This window comes from Saimiri boliviensis, chromosome 4, assembly GCF_048565385.1.
Source record: "Saimiri boliviensis isolate mSaiBol1 chromosome 4, mSaiBol1.pri, whole genome shotgun sequence".
Lineage (NCBI taxonomy): Eukaryota > Metazoa > Chordata > Mammalia > Primates > Cebidae > Saimiri > Saimiri boliviensis.
This window is the reverse complement of record NC_133452.1, coordinates 27059962-27073743: the sequence shown is the minus strand read 5'-3', so window position 1 is coordinate 27073743 and position 13782 is coordinate 27059962. Positions and strand designations below refer to the sequence as shown.

Genomic DNA, 13782 nt, shown 5'->3' with positions numbered 1-13782 from the left:
CCCAGCTAATTTTTTATTTTTTTATTTTTTGGTAGAGAAGGGGTTTCACCATGTTGGCCAGGACAGTTTCGATCTATTGACCTCGTGATCCGCCCACCTCACCTCCAAACAGCTCCCAAGCCACTATGCCTAGCTTGAAAATCATTAGTTTTAAGGAAAATAAGGACCTTACAAGTGAAAATTAGGTATGTATTATTTTCCATCTTTTACTTGACATCAAATATATAATTTTGCTCTGAACATAAAGTGCTGGAACCTCCGTCTCAGGGGCTGGGCATCGTGGCTCATGCCTGCAATCCTAGCACTTTGGGAGGCCAAGGCAGGTGGGTCGCTTGAGCTTAGGAGTTTGAGACCAGCCTGGGCAACATGGCAAAACCCCATCTCTACAAAAAATACAAAAATTCGCTAGATGTGGTGGCAGTTACCTGTAGTCCCAGCTACTCAGGAGGCTGAGGTGGGAGAATCACCTGAGCCAGCAGGTCGAGGCTGCAGTGAGCTATGATTGCAGCACTAAAGGCTGGGGAACAGAGTGAGACTCTATCTCAAAACAAACAAATGAACAAAACAAAAAACACCATAAACCTCCAGTGATAAGTACTTATATTTTCTAAAAAACAAGACTGGAATGATTTATTTGATAAGTTATTAAATAAAACATGTTTTCAATTAGTTATTAAATAAAATACAATGTTTTCAAAATTTATAAAGGTAATACTTTTATAAATCAGATATATTGCATTTTTATGGTTTAAAATAATAAAACCATTCTTACACACTAAGGACATATCACATAGTAGATACATCAAATAAAAATCAGAAATAATATTCTGCTACCAGAGAATATACCAGAAGGTGAAGAAAAGTGACTTATATAAAATTCAAAAGCAGGTATCTCGTGGTCAGAAAAAAACATATGTAGACCATTAAGCTAATTGTTCAGACCATTAAGTTAATTTTTAATTTTTAGGGGAGGGAGGATAATCAGAAAAAATGTTATCTATCATTTTATTTTAAAAAATCAATTTTTCTAAGTTTAACATAGGATCATTCCATATTCCAACAGCATTTATTATCCAGAAAGTTTTTAAGATTCAAAACATTAATTCATTTATGTAAATAGCTTCTGTCAAAAAAATATCTTCCTTTTAAATTTCTAAGACAAGCCTACCCAAGATGCTTCACCATTTTACCAGGAAGCTAGATGATATCCCACACCATGCTTTCTCTCCTGGGTTGTGCAGGAAGAGATTCCATCTTTGTGCCTGAGCCAGAGGTTCCGGCACTACAGGGACCCCTTCTCTGACCCAAATGTCTCATTTTTCACTTCAGTGAAAGGCTTACTAGGGAACTAGAAGTCACGCTTATTTCACATGAACCTTTCACATTTGATTAGAAACATGTCTGAGGATGTCTTCTTCTCTCCAACACTAACCTTGGGAAGCCTTTGACTAACTGCTATCCACAAAATTGCATCTCTTCTTGGAGTTTCTGAGGCATGTAGAGAAAGGTAGGTGAGAGAGAAAGTGAGTGATGAATTCTTTTTGGAATTTATTGATCATATTATGAACCATTAAAAATAGAGACTATTTTTATTAGTTTTCTACAGCTGCTTTATCCCGGAAACGATAAAGTTTCTGCAATGGAGATTGTGTGCCTCATAATCTATTACTGAGCATGGCATGACTTTCTCTTTAAAAACAAGCAGGATTTGGGAGGGTTCAAAAGTTTCTTTGCTACTTCAATGAAGTTATAATGAGGAAAAGAAACTCACCTTAAAAACAATAGTGTTTTCAAAGTTTAATTTAAGATTAGATAATGGCATTTGTCTTGTTTTGTTAGGTGACACTTTTACTAAGTAACCTAACTCTTCCAAATGGCATAAATTCTTGAGCTTTCATTTTATTTCTAAAATGTATAAAAATGCTTATGGATAAGAAAACATTTTAAGAAGTATGCCAGAGAAGGAAATCTATATTATTAAGTGGATCAATACATCTAGGAAAATACTGTTTTTGGACTTCATAATATTATTACCCATCATTAAATGTACCATTGTATCCACCTGCAATTTTAACTTCTTCAACAGAGATCTACTTGGAACTATAAAGATCTATAGTAATATGGTTAATTACAGCTACAATATTTCTCTATGACCATGTAGAGTCAATTCATTTTTCAGATTCTCTAATAGTCCATTAAAAATATACACCAGGTTTCCTAATCAATTGATACATCAAAAAATGCACTATGAGAGTAATTCTCATAAGAAAACAGCAAATTATCACTTTATTCACTGAGATTTCCTTTTATGGTAACCAAACCCACGCAAAGTCATTTTTGGCACTCACTGCCAACAAAGGAGCAATATTCCAAATACAGTTCTGCATTCACAGTTAAAAATTTTCTCTAGTGGTTTTTGAGTGCTATGAAAGGAGTAAGATAATTTACTGGAGAATAAAACTCAGGGGATATGACTTTGGGTTTCCTGTGGACACTGCTACAGCCCACAGGAGTCCTCCAGACAGTAAAGACAGGCATTGTCTGACAGACTCTTCACACTTTTCAGACAGGGGTCATGTTAAAAAAGATATTACCTCTACATGGCTATTCCAGTGGTAATGGAACTAAAGGAACTGAAGCGAAAGAAAATGGTATAACAGGGAAGAGCTGGCATTTTTCTAGAAGTGTGCCCTGTCCTTTGGCCACTCTTCAGAGTCCCACTCAAATAAGTTTGGCACCCAGTTAAATAATTTCCCAAACAGGCTCCCAAAGGAAAAGCACAGAAACATCCTCGGGGATGGACCTACTCAGAGGTCTCTTGAGGATAACGGTGGGGTGGGATTGGCAGGAAGACAGGCTTGCTCTGCAGAGGAATAAAGGCCTACAGTACCCAGGCTTGTCAGTCTGGGATCTTTTGCTTAGAAAAACACTATCTCAGAGAAAACTTTACCTCAGGAAATTAATCATTACTTGAGTGGTGGCAAAAGTCAAGTGAGCACTAAATCATGACATCCTAAATAATGAAGGTATAAAATGACTGGCCACAAAAACGACTGGCTTCTCCACTTCCAACATTTTAATAATGTAACGTTTTTAAACATTAAAGTGGTCGTTTGATCTTTTCTTGCGGATTTGGTGATATGACACTTGTAAACAAAATATGGGTCTTTTGATAATCATTGGTGAATGACATTTTAGAAGGGACATCATTGTATTTGTTATTAAAATGCTATAGATCAATTGTAAAATCTTTAAAAATGACATGAACATCCCAGGATGTAGTCGCTGTAACACTGATTCCACGAGTCACATAGATACTCATTGCCCAACCACTGCTCAGAACGTACATGCTCAGACAGCACTGGATGAGGGAAAAAGGACTACCAAGAAAGTGTGACCAGTGCCAGAGTCCTGCTGAATAAAGACTTATTTCCGCAGGATGATTTTTAAAAAGGTGCCTTCCTGGAGCCAAATTTATTATAAACACTTCTTTTAGTAAAAATTCCCCTAACAACCTCAGTTCTCTCTAAAATGGGCAAGTCACCACCATGCGGAGAAAACCATATCATACACAATCACGGCAAGCAATTCAGAAAACTTTCAGAGAAGAGTAAAAAGATTGTGATGATTGTCCTCTAATTTGATGTAATTAATATCTAATGTGATATTTAAAGCCTAATGAGAAACAACCGTATTTTTCCACATGGGCTGTAATGCAAGCATCATATACTTGCAGAGTTTGCTGATTTAGTCGAGATAGTTATGACTTATTTTGACTGCAGCATACTGCTTTTAATATTTTGTCATATCTTTTAAAATAATTCTTAAAATTGCAATTTCACTTTTCTATTGAGATGTTTTCTTATTATACAGCAAAAGTTATTAGGATTAACTAAGTAAAGTTTCACATGAAAATAAACTTTGTAGAAATAAATTTTGTCGAAGAAAGATATTTTAATTATAACAACGATAATTAATTATAAATAAGACTGGTCTACTATGAAAAACAAAATATAACAAAACACAGGTTTCACACTAAGTGGAAAATATATTGTTTCCTCCCTGATTTGATGAGAAAATCAGTTTATAGATGAGTTCATGGCGGGCCAAAACAGCTTTTCAAGTTTAATGTAAAAAGAGAATACAAATAAATAAATTTTAGTTATTAACCTGTTATCCTCATATCAAAAGGCTGCATCACAACGGTCTTTGATTTCCAAGATGCCAACTCTCCGCACAGGAACTCATGCACAACTTCTGGGAACCTAAAAGATGAATAAGAAGATTTAAAAGATGATGACTCCTGTAATGAATTTAATAAGCATGCTCATTCTTCTTCACTCACAGAACCTGCCATCCTTTAGGAAAGAAAATTTGGAAATGGATCTCTCAAGAAGCCCTCTTTATCCCCCAAGAAAGAATTTCCTTTCTTTTAACACAGTTTAAATATTTTGAATAAATACTTGTATTTAAAGGGAATTAATTCCCTGTAACAGTGAAATGCTAGAGTTAAAACTTCACGTATCAGAACTAGAAATTGTGTCACTGTAGTCCATGATACAGTTCTGCCATAAAGCGGAGATGTCCACAGAACTTCTTTTGGTGTGTCAGCAGCTAAACTTCACAGGATGAAGTCTCAGATAACCTCGTTATAAATGTTTCTGTAGTTTATTTCAGCAATGTTATATATATGTTGTGCTAAAATTAAATTCTGAAATAGGAATCCAAAACCAACCAAAGCAAATTAAGACTTTACAAAGTTTATTAAGTAATGAAGAAAGGAAATTTTCATACATAGAATTAATATTTATCTAAGTACAATCCAAAGAAATGCATGGAAACTTAAACTACCTAATCCAAATAGATTAATCAACGACCTTAACAGAGTTTATCTCCCAGTATAAAGGACTTACATAAAAAATATATGCTACCCATAATTGTTTGTCCTTTTTTTAAAAAAAAATTGCTCTTTCTTCTTGACAAGTTATTGCAAAACTCTCGTTGGAAGGACTAAAGCATTAAAACATGACAGCTAAAATGTGCTTTCCTTGCAGTACCACTTAATGTGAGCATTCAAAGTGCTTAAAGGAAGTAGTCTGCTTTAATTCCCCCCTCCTTTCTGCACATCACTGCAGTAGCACTTCAGGACACCCTGTGCACTTGAGACATGAATCATTATAAGCAAGTAGGCCCACTCGGTTCCTCAAAAGACACAAAAGGTGCAAAAATAGCTTCTGCAATTGAAGCAAGAACCACGTCAGTAACCAGATGAATGTGGGTGGTCACATAAGATTCTGGTGCTGCAAAGGGCAAATTATTAAGCAAATGCTAGATTTATTTTCTTTCTTAAACTTTGTTCTTCTTGTCTCAAATCAACCATTCTCTGGCACTCAAAATGACACCTGACAAAGTCTACTATTCTCAAAAGTGAAACTTTCATCAATGCTAAAGAGCATGATTCATTAATATAGAAGGAATAGTGGTGATATCCTAAAAAATATACATTTTCTATAAGATAATTACCCATATCTATATTTTTAACACTTTAAATATCACATCTTTAAAAAACATCAAATAAAAGTGCTTCAAAAAAAAAAAATCACAAAAACTATAATCCAGTCTAAAGCAAAGCATGGAATCCCTCAAAAAAAAAAAAAAAAAGAAGAAGAAATCACAAAATCACCGAGTTATTTTGTACTCCAAGCAAACTACACCCAAGACAAAATGGGCCACGGTTCTAAAGATACAGCTATTTGTAGGGAACCTCAACTTGCAGTCATCAGTGACTACATGTGACTGGTAATCTCACAGTCACCAAACTAAGAGGCAAGAGAGTAAAAGAAGGGCTTAATTTACAGTAGGCCAGCACCAACATCCCTTCTCCTGCAGAAATCATCATTCCTACCAGCAGCCTCCACGGGCAAAACAGCATGTGAGTGCCCCCTAACAACCTCCAATGAGACAACATTCTCAGTCCTAACTCCGCTTTTCCAATCTGACTTTCTAAGATGATGGCTATTGGAAATGGTAAACACTCCCTTCATGATATGCACATGTGTCTGAAACTGTAGATTACAGAAGATCCTCCTGTTTATCCAGTAAGAGGATTCGAAAATTGTTTCTGTTGCATCACTCACAACTCAGGACCTTTTAAATGTTTGGATTTCTCTTGAAGAAGAAAAAAGCAACGGCAATCATGTTACACTGATCTTTATCTTACAGAAAGTACCAGATAATTAGCATGATGTTAAAGCAGAGGTTCAAATGATATTAGCATGAAAGATATGATACCAATTTCAGCATTTTTACACAAATCATCTTGTTATAAATTGAAATCAGTAATGGCCTCTACATGGGACTTGGTTATTGTTATTATTGAAATGAAGACATGGCGATGCCATCTCAGAAATTTATTTTTGCATTAATTTTAAGTGAGTTTTTGTGTCTATTTCTCCATCAAAATAAAAGAAAAATCTTTCCTCAAACAGCTCTTGAGAACTTATTATGACAACTCCTGCTTCTATTCTCAAGAAATCAACAGTTTACATAGTGTGCTATTTAAGAAATGCAATAAAGAGGGAAAGATGATTATTTCTTGAACTTTGCTTTTAGGTTATTAGATTCATAAGAAATTACCAGGTAATGAAATCTTAATACTTAATAAAACAAACAAGTTTTCAGAAATAGTGCTAGTGAATCTTGATAGATATCCCAAGGTTATTTAAAATTCCTTCCTAAATATGAGGTGAAAATTATCTTTCACTTTACCAAGCGCAGGACGGTTTTCTGTGGACCTGCAGGTTAATAGAGGAGACCCTTGAAAATATTTTCCAATCCTCCAACTCCTATTTGTAATAAACACTTGGAAGATTTGAGTATTACTGTTTCTATCCCTGTGGTTTCTCAGCCTTCCCATTCTTAGAAGAAAAAAAAATTCTTGGCATTAGTTACTTGTTCTTGGATGCTTATAGGTTATTACCATTAAGCTAAGCAAGAGTCAAGCTATTGATTGATAGGTGATAGATATTTTAAAAATATTCTTTGTTAGTGGGATTATCTTTTTCTGCTCTCTACTTTTCCAAACTGTTTCAAAACAAGTTATGGTTAATGGTTTAATATGGCTCTTACATGAATCCAGCAAGAGGTGAAGTTTTCATTGGCAGAACTCTCAAGTACCTCCCATCACCCTTGTTTTTTCTGAGGTTACAGAAATAGACATTATACCACAATTTTAGGAGAAAAACTGATAATATAAACCAGTTATACTTTAGGTAAGTGTTGTCATAATTAAAAACAATAATTATTGGCTGGGTATAGTGGCTCACACCTGTAATCCCAGCACTTTTGGAAGACTGCTTGAGACCAGGAGGTTCAGACCAGTCTGGGTAACATAGCAAGACCCTATCACTACAAAAAAAAAAAAAAAAAAATTAGGCTGGCATGGTGGTGCACATCTGTAGTTCCAGGTACATAGGAGGCTGAGGTGAGAAGATCATTTGAACTGAGGAGTTTGGGGCTGCAGTGAGCTGTAATTGCACCAGCCTGGGTGACAGTGAGACTCCTGTCTTAAAAAAAAAAAAAAAATCTTATAAACTCAATGAAAAAAATGGCAAACAGGAACTGTACACAAGATATAGTCGCTTTATTTGTCAGTAAAAAGGAATGTTTAAGCATTACATGTTTAAAAGAATGAACACCACTCTTCACTAGAGAAGAGACACTTTACTCTTATAGTAGGGAATAGAAAAGACTCAAAAGTAGTGACTAAAGATGGAAGGAAGAGCATTGAAAGAGATATCAATGTTCAAGATATATTCCATCAATTTCACAAGCTTTTTGTAGAGGCATCTTTTCCTCTCTACAAAATAAATAATAAATAAATAAATAAATACTCTAAATGGACCCATTGTTCCACTTTGAAGTGCCTAGAGTGGAAAAAAAAAAAAAAGAGAGAGCCTGGGAAGGACTAGGGAAGGTGAGTACAGGATAGACCACACCCCTCCCCCCCCAACACACACACTGACAGTATGATGACTATAAGCTTAGATCTTTAGAAACAGTTTTGATATCAAAGTTATGGGTGAAGTTGCGGCTGAAATGTAAAGAAGAAAACATATTAAAGGGACATGACCAGGAAAAGAGAAACATGGTAGTTTTGGAACACGGGGCAATTCATTAGTGAGACAACACTGTAGAAGGTTTTGCAAAGTCAAGAAGGTGCATAGAGAGAAGGATTCCCACACAGTTTTCATAATGAGAGGCTGGGGAAAATGGAGTCCAAATTAGCCAGAAACTACCCAGGAAAATGATACCAAAGCTGCATATGGTCTATTGCTGCTTCTCAGCAGGTAGTGCAGGAGCACAGAAAAAACAGGAAACAAAGCGTTGTGTAAATTAAAACTAGTGAAAACAAACAAAAAAAGCAGGTACACGTGCATTAGAGATTATAGCTTAATCCTCTTTAAATAGGATTTCTGATTATTCTATGATACTTTAAGACATTTACTGAATGCCTACTCTGTGCAAGAAAATTGAATTATATTTACAAAATATGGAAAAAGAAACCCTAAGCACTGTGTTTAAGAGCACAGAGCTGAACGAGCAAGGTGGCTCACATCTATAATCCCAGTACTTTGGGAGGCCCAGGTGGGCGGATCACTTGAGCTCAGGACTTCAAGACCAGCCTGACCAACATGGTGAAACTCTGTCTCTATTAAAAATACAAAAATTAGCCAGGTATAGTGGCTGGAACCTGTAATCCCAACTACTCGGGAGGCTGAGGCAGGAGAGTCACTTGAACCCAAGAAGCAGAGGTTGCATTTAAGGAACACTATCTTAGATCTTGAAGGAAGGCTCAGATCTGCAGGCAGAGACGGATTTAATGTGAGCTTATCATTGTGACATAGGCAAGAGAAGGGGTGCTGGAGAAGCACTCTGTGTGCCTAGAACATTAGGCAGACTGAGGTGATGGTGGTGGCAGAAGGTAAAGAACTTTAGTTGGCGGACACTGAGAGACATCAGTGGTTCTGAGAAGACAACTGCCACAGTCACAGAGACACTTTAGAAAGCTAAAACTTACATCCCATCTCTTTCCATCCCTTTTTAGCAAACTCTGCAAATATACAACCCGAAAAAGAATTGAGATTAAGAAGAAGTTTGTTTTAAGGAAAGGAGACTTGGAACAAAGAAGAAAAAGATACAAGTAATAAGATAATTGAATAAACTCTTTAAAAAGTGGAATACTATGCAGCCATTAAAAAGAATGAGTTCATGTCCTTTGCAGGAACATGGATGAAGCTGGAAGCTGTCATTCTCAGTAAACTAGCACAGGAACCAAAAACCAAACACCGCATGTTCTCACTCAAAAGTAGGAGTTGAATGATGAGAACGCATGGACACAGAGAGGGGAGCATCACACACCGGGGCCTGTCAGAGGGTAGGGGACAAGGGGAAGGAGAGCATTAGGACAAATAGCTAATGCATATGGGGCTTAAAACCTAGATGACAGGTTGTTAGGTGCAGCAAACCTAACATGGCACGTGCTTACCTATGAAATGAATCTGCATGTTCTGCACATGTATCCCAGAACTTAAAGTAAAATTTAAAAAAATTAATTATTTTTTATTAAAGAATTAATGAAAAAAAAGTGGGAACCAAAAAAGAACTCAAAAGCATAGATAAAGAATTTATGTCAGGAGAAAGCATGAAAACTTTCCTGTTTCAGAATGGAGGGAAGCAAGACACAATGAAGGGACATAACTTTTCAGAAAAAAAGAAACTGAATGTTCCCTTAGATATTCTTATTTTTGCAGAAAAGTAGAAGGCGAGATCTGCTGATGGGAGCAGGGAACTAGCTCTGGTAGAGGGGCTTGATGAGTGGGCACAGTCAATTTGCCTTGACTATTATTATTCACAGCAGTCTTGGGAAAAACACTACTTCTTATTAGGTCATTTAAAAAGAGTATTTTCCAAACTTTTTTGAATCAATAACCATATCCAAATAATTTAATAATATATTCAAAAGTTTATCTTTTATTCTATAATAAAATTCTTTTTTTTAAAAAGCAAATGTCTTAACATTCTATTTATTTTGCTAGTTACTGATAAAGCACTTGTAAAACAAAGAATGGCATATCATTACAATGGAATGCTCTGTAGTTTACTAAAAATAATGGAGTAGATCTATATATTTCCAGTGTGAAAGCAAATGGTAGATTAATGTATTATATGATACTAATGGTTTATACAAAGTTTAAAAAGTCTCTCCTTTATATCACATTTATCTTTGTATGTGCTACCACTTTTCTTTTTTTAAAAATTTATTTATTGAACTTTAGGTGCATACTATATCTGGCATTTCTCCTCAAGCTATCCCTCCCCACCAGCCCCTCCCACCCACCGTCTCTCCCCTACCCCCCCAGCTGCCCCAGTGTGTGATGCTCCTCTCCCTGAGTCCATGTGTTCTCATTGTTCAACACCCACCTATGAGTGAGATCATGTGGTGTTTGGCTTTCTGTTCTTGTGTCAGTTTGCTGAGAATGATGCTTTCAGATTCATCCAAGTCCCTACAAGGACACAAACTCATCGTTTTTTATGGCTGCATAGTATTCCATAATGTATATGTACCACATTTTCTTTGTCCAGTCTATCATTGATGGGCATTTGGGTTGGTTCCAGGTCTTTGCTATTGTACACAGGGCTGCAATGAACATACGTGTGCATGTGTCTTTAGAGTAGAATGATTTATAGTTCTTTGGGTATATGCCCAATAATGGGATTGCTGGGTCAAATGGTATTTCTATTTCTAGATCCTTGAGAAATTGCCACACTGTCTTCCACAATGGTTGAACTAATTTACACTCCCACCAACTGTGTAAGAGTTTTCCTATTTCTCCACATCCTCTCCAGCATCTGTTGTCTCCAGATTTTTTAATGATCGCCATTCTAACTGGCATGAGATGATATCTCAGTGTGGTTTTGATTTGCATTTCTCTAATGACCAGTGATGATGAGCATTTTTCATATGTTTGTTGGCCTCGTATCTGTCTTCTGCTGTTCATATCCTTTGCCCACTTTTGAATGGGGTTGTTTGTTTTTTTTCTTGCATGTCTGTTTTAGTTCTTTGTAGATTCTGGTTATTAGCCCTTTGTCAGATGGGTAGATTGCAAAAATTTCTCCCATTCTGTTGGTTGCCGATTCATGCTAATGATGGTTTCTTTTGCTGTACAGAAGCTCTAAATTTTAATTAGATCCCATTTGTCTATCTTGGTTTTTATTGACATTGCTTTTGGTGATTCATGAAGTCCTCACCTATGCCTATGTCCTAGATAGTTTTGCCTACATTTTCTTCTAGTGTTTTTATGGTGTTAGGTTTTGTGTTTAAAATAGTAAAATTCTTAAGATGATTAAGCTATTATGTATGAACAGTAGATTTAAGAGTTACATATTTTTAAAACTGTATATATATATATATATATATAATTCTATATAACTACCTAGAGTAGAAAATTGTGATACTCATGCTGTGTTTCACTGTATAGGCATTTAGGAAATATTCACTGATAACTTGAATATTTACTTTTTATTGTCACTAGTGACTGAGGTAATTCTTTTCAGTGAATTAGACAATAATTTAACAAAGGAAATTAATGATGAGTCTATGCCACATTTCTTTTCCGACACCATGATTACCAAAATATGTATTGCTTGATACTATGTTCTGAGTAAGGTGTCTATTCTAGTCTACTTAGCAATTAAAAAGGAACTCCATGATTTACATGATGGAGTGATGTAAATCACTTCCCCTCTCCCTTTCCCTCCCTTCCCCCCTCTTCCTTTCCTCCCTTCCTTTCCTTCCTCCCTCCCTCCCTTTCCTCCCTCCCTCCTTCGTTCTTTCTCTTTCTGTCTTCTCCCTCCCTCCTTCCCTCCTGTCCTTCCTTCCTTTTCTCCTTTTATCTCTTTCTTTCTCTCTCTCTCTTTTTTTTTTTTTTTTTTGAGACAGTCTAGCTCTGTCGCCTAGGCTAGGCTAAAGTGCCTTCCTCTGCCTCCCGCCTCAGCCTTTCGAGTAACTGGGACATGTGCACCAATATGTCTGGCAAATTTTTTTATCTTTTGTAGAGACGGGATTTCGTCATATTGTCCAGGCTGGTCTCAAACTCCTGGGCTCAAGAGATCTGCCCGCCTCGGCCTCCCAAAGTGTTGAGACTACAGGTGTAAGCCACTGTGCCTAGCCCTCACAGTTTATAATTTAAAATGAAAAGATATAGGAGAAATTTATCTGGACTCAAAATCAGGAAGAATTTTATTTTTACTTAAAATTAGCTTCATAGACATTACATTTTAAGCCTATTCTATGTCCCTCTTTGAACTGACTGATAGAAAGCTAAGATCTAAATCTGTGGCCGTCCTGTAGGAAGGATCTAGACCTTCTAGGCAGGTGTTTCGGTCACTAATATCATGCCTAGCTTCAAGTACTATTTCTACCTTTCTTTTCCATTGTCTCGGACTGACAATTAACAATATGTACACACACAGACACACACATCTCAATAATGGGGACTATTATTACAGAAGGCAATCAATGTAGCTAGGAACTGTTTCCAAAGTTGAATCTATTTGTATATTTCAATAGTTTGAGCAATACAACTGTGAAGACTAATCAGTTCCAACTCTGTGAAAAATAACAGGAACTCTCTGAATATGCATCTTTGCCTTAGCCTTTAACTGTATTGATTCCAAGAGAAGAAAAGCTTCATAAATATAAAAGAAAAGGTACATATAACCCAACTGGATAGGAACACTAATTATTTTTACTTCTCTAAGGAACTGCATATGAATAATATGGAAATAATATGGTCAAATTATATTATCTTTGAGCCATGGTCAAATTTCCAGCTACTGTCAAAGCTCAGCAGCAGACAAAGCAAATGCATCTGACATATTCTTGGACATGGATAATGTACACTGGCAGATCCTACACACAAATCCTGTGCAGTGTACTGAAGTGGGTGGATGAAGGTTTTGTCTCTCTTGAACACCCATGGGGTTATAAAATCAGATTTAGAAACATGTACTTTAATAAGTTTTGAAGCCATTGGATCAGAAAGCATTACAAGTCTCAAACTGAACTCTACTTTTAAGGTAAAGATTTAACTATCCTAAGTGTTACTCTAATTTTAAATAATGAATTAAAGAACCTGAAATCATTTTCAGTGTCATTTTGATTAACCAATTATATGTGATCTAATTTGATCTTTCTAAACTTAAAATAAATGTAAACACTAAAGAATGTGTGTTTGGAAATCGTAATTTGGATTTCAGTCAATATTGACTAATATTTAATATAAGCATAGTGGCTTAATTTTTCTATTCTTCACACTCATATAAATAATTTAAAGAATGCGACTTAAACAATGCAGCCAGAAATTATTTGCCTTGAAAATTTATAATAAATTTTAAAATTTAGTTTGTTTAATTTAGTTTTTTAGATGTTTTTAGTTTTGAAAGCAGTGCAGGCCTGTAAATGGTCTGATTTCATACAATATTCAGTGACTTCTCATTTATTGATGTTACTTGGAATCTCACTTTCATTCATTTTCACATATCACTGAAGGGAAAAGAATTTGCTTTAAAAAAAAAACCCAATCTACCTAATCAAAAAATTTTCATTAACACAGATTTTCATCAAACAAAAGTAGAGAAAAATAAGCAAAAACATGTAATCAAATAAAAACAAAGAAAATTATAAAGCATTTTAGTCATATTATCCAATTTCTATCAGAC

The 13782-nt window shown here is 35.6% G+C and overlaps 1 protein-coding gene across 14 annotated transcripts in view; it reads right to left on the bottom strand.

Moving 5' to 3' along the window:
* Positions 1-13782, bottom strand: part of HIVEP2 (HIVEP zinc finger 2) — a 191528-nt gene that overhangs the window by 26418 nt on the left and 151328 nt on the right. For 13 of the 14 annotated variants that reach the window (XM_074397362.1, XM_074397372.1, XM_074397361.1 and 10 more), the window contains one exon: positions 4171-4265. The gene's annotated coding sequence lies outside the window, so the exon portion shown is untranslated. Of the gene's footprint in view, positions 1-1432; positions 1489-4170; positions 4266-13782 lie in introns of all 14 variants that reach the window. The other variant, XM_074397367.1, reaches the window with a different exon arrangement.